Source organism: Callospermophilus lateralis, chromosome 6, assembly GCF_048772815.1.
Source record: "Callospermophilus lateralis isolate mCalLat2 chromosome 6, mCalLat2.hap1, whole genome shotgun sequence".
NCBI classification, from domain to species: domain Eukaryota; kingdom Metazoa; phylum Chordata; class Mammalia; order Rodentia; family Sciuridae; genus Callospermophilus; species Callospermophilus lateralis.
This window is the reverse complement of record NC_135310.1, coordinates 85,183,241-85,186,390: the sequence shown is the minus strand read 5'-3', so window position 1 is coordinate 85,186,390 and position 3,150 is coordinate 85,183,241. Positions and strand designations below refer to the sequence as shown.

At 50.9% G+C, this 3,150-nt stretch overlaps 1 pseudogene; it reads left to right on the top strand.

Annotated features, from left to right (window-relative positions):
- The first annotated feature begins 234 nt into the window (after positions 1–234).
- On the top strand, positions 235–2,250 carry LOC143398079 (MAP/microtubule affinity-regulating kinase 3 pseudogene; annotated as a pseudogene).
- The last annotated feature ends 900 nt before the right edge of the window (positions 2,251–3,150 follow it).

Below are 3,150 nucleotides of genomic sequence, written 5' to 3'. Positions count from 1 at the left end.
AAATGAGTGGACCTAGAACCACTCCTCATTTGCCTTTTGGCCTTCGATGTTCCCAGAGCGAGTTGTTGAACTGGGCACGATATTTGTTGGTAAAAGGCAGTTGTGGCTATTTTTTTCCCCAACCCATCTCCAACTCTCTCCTTGTTCCCCCCGCCCCCGTCCTTGCCTAGCCCTCACCAATCCTAAACTTTCCAGTGACACCGAGACCCATCGATCATCAACTTGGGTCAAACCATGCACCCCTCGCATGGAGCTAGACGGGCAGAAGACACCTCCCAGACCGGGCACTCTGGAGCACAGTGCCCCAAATCCACAGCTTCCTCTGCAGGTAAACAGACTCGCATTGGAGAGTATAGACTACTGAAAACCCTGGGCAAGGGGGCCTTCGCCAAAGTCATGCTGGCCCGTCACGTCCTCACAGGTCAAGAAGTGGCAATCAAGATCATCGATAAGAGACATCTGAAGCCACAAGTCCTCCAAAAGATGTACAGAGAGGTGAGAATCCTCAAGATGTTAGACCACCCACACATCGTGAAGCTCTATGAAGCTCTGGACTGCGAAAAAGCACTCTGTTTGGTCCTGGAGTACGCCAGTGGAGGGAGAGTTAAGGACTATCTGGTCAACAAAGGAAGACTGCAGGAAGAGGAGGCAAGATCTATATTCCGGCAGATCGTGTCTGCAGTCCAATATTGTCACCAAAAGCAGGTCGCCCACCGAGACCTGAAGGCGGACAATCTGTTGTTCGACGCAGAGATGAACATCAAGCTAGCCGATTTTGGACTCAGCAACCAGTTTACACTTGGGTGTAAACTCAACACGTTTTGCGGCAGTCCGCCCTACGCAGCTCCAGAGCTCTTCCAGGGCATAGAGTACGAGGGGCCCGAAGTCGATGTGTGGAGTCTTGGCGTGGTTCTGTACACCCTAGTCACCGGGTCGCGTCCTTTTGCTGGGGCCAATGTGAGAGAACTTAGAGACAGAGTGCTACAAGGAAGATACCAAATCCCTCTGTACATGTCAACAGAGTGTGAAAATCTGCTGAAACGCTTGCTGGTGCTCAATCCAACTAAGAGAAGCACCCTGGCCGAAATTATGGGAGACAGGTGGATCAACAGAGGCCTTGATGTCCTCCAACCCTTTGTTGGTCCAGAGGTGGCCATCTCCCACAGAAACATCTCGTTGGCTGAGCTGCAGCCAAGCAGGGTCTTCAGAAAGAGCGCCAGCTGGCCTCCTCACCGCAAACTGCAGCGAAGCGTTTCCACTCAGAAGCAGACACGGTCCCTGGACCATGCTGGAACTGGGCCATGTCCGACCAACACTGCCCAGAGTCACCTCAGAGAACATCAAATAGCCTCCCAGAAATCCGGTGGCAGTGCTGTGGGAGGAAAGGGAATTTCTCCAGCCAGGCCCCTACCTGGGATCACCACCAGTCCCAAGGAGCTGGAGACTCCTGAATTCAAGAAAATGCCTGCTGCCTACAAGAGCAGCACACCATCTGGAGGGAGGACACTGTGGAGTAAGAACATTTGCCGCAAAACAACGAAAGCAGACACACGTTCAGTGAGCCGGAATGGGCAGAACAACAGCACCTTCCCTGCCCAGAGCCCTCCAGTGACTTCAACCCACAGTGTCCCAAGTACCTCCACCCGGGGCTGCACCTGCTTCCCCAGAGCCAGTGCCCTTCGTCGAATGTTCCACCGCCAGCCCCGGGAATCCCAAACTGCAACACACGAAGGTCCTCTTGCCTCACCCAGCTGCGTCCATCCAGCTGAAGCATTGCCCCAGACTCAAAGAAGAGGCACCACTGGTGTTTTTCCAAAGTTTACATCGAAAGTCACAAGAAGACCTCCAACTGAGTCTGGGAAGACCCCGAGATACAAGTCATCATGTTCAAGTCATCATGTCACTGCTGAGCAGAGAAAGGAGAACCAACAAGCAAAACCTCGCTCCCTGCACTTCACCTGGAGCATGAAAATCACTAGTGCCATGGATCCCAGTGACATCATGAGGGAAATCCGAAAGGTGCTAGATGCCAACAACTGCCAATACATGCACAAGACGCCCTTTCTGCTCTTCTGCATCCATGGAGATGGGTACACCGAGAAACTGCTGCAGTGGGAGATCGAGGTATGTAAACTTCCCAGACTGGCTTTGAACGGGGTCCGCATCAAGCCCCGATCAGGGAAATCGAAGGCTTTTAAAATCATGGCTTCAAAAATTGCCAGTGAGCTCCAACTGGAAGCCAGTCATTAGGATATAAATTAACAGCAACTTGAAGTGTTTTCCTCAACACTGATGGACATATAGAATAACATTTAGGCAGTTGTTGGGAGCAGTGACTAAATTAGGGGGTTCTTTAATTGTCCGGGAGGTGATGCCCCTCCTGGGAATTCTTGATGCAAGGCGCTGGTCAAGACTGCCCAGTTTCTTGGGTGAAGACCTGTTCCACCTGTACCACCCAGGGAGCTATTCAGTTCTTGAGCTTGTGGTTCAGGTGGCAGGGCTCAGCGGTGGAACGTTATGGGCACAAGCTGCCACTCATAATTGGACTGGTCATACATATGACCTTGGTTTTGATGGCTTTGCACAAATTTTCTCACAAAAACACCTTTTAAGTATGAAACTTATATAACAAACGTGTTGAGCTGGCTCCTGACCGTTGCACTCTACCAGAGTGTAATGGACACCCAGTTCCAGCTTTTTCACCCCTTGGATTTCTGTCTTTTCTCATCCCCCATGGCCTCTCATCTGTTTTCCTCAATTAACCACCCTGCAGGTGGCAGCAGATGGGACCCAAACAGGCTATTACACTGTGGAGTGCAATGACCACAAGCCTTCTCAGTGTGATCAATGAAAGGGGTTTGGGGAGAAAGTTTGTGCAAAGCAAGCAAAACAGGGTCATAAATAGGGGCAACCTGATTATGATGACCAGCTTGCTTTGATAAACTTCTAACTCCCACACCTGGCATCCAAACCTCATGGTCAAGAAGTGAAGGACTCCATGAGTGTCACAGAACCTCTGTTTCAACAGATCGTTCCCATAGCAACTGGGAAGTCTCAAGGGGCGCTTTCCCACTGAGAGTTCCCAAGACAGCCTTTGGCTTTGTCACAGAACATTTCAAAAACACTAATCCGCTGCTTCAGAGAGGCTTT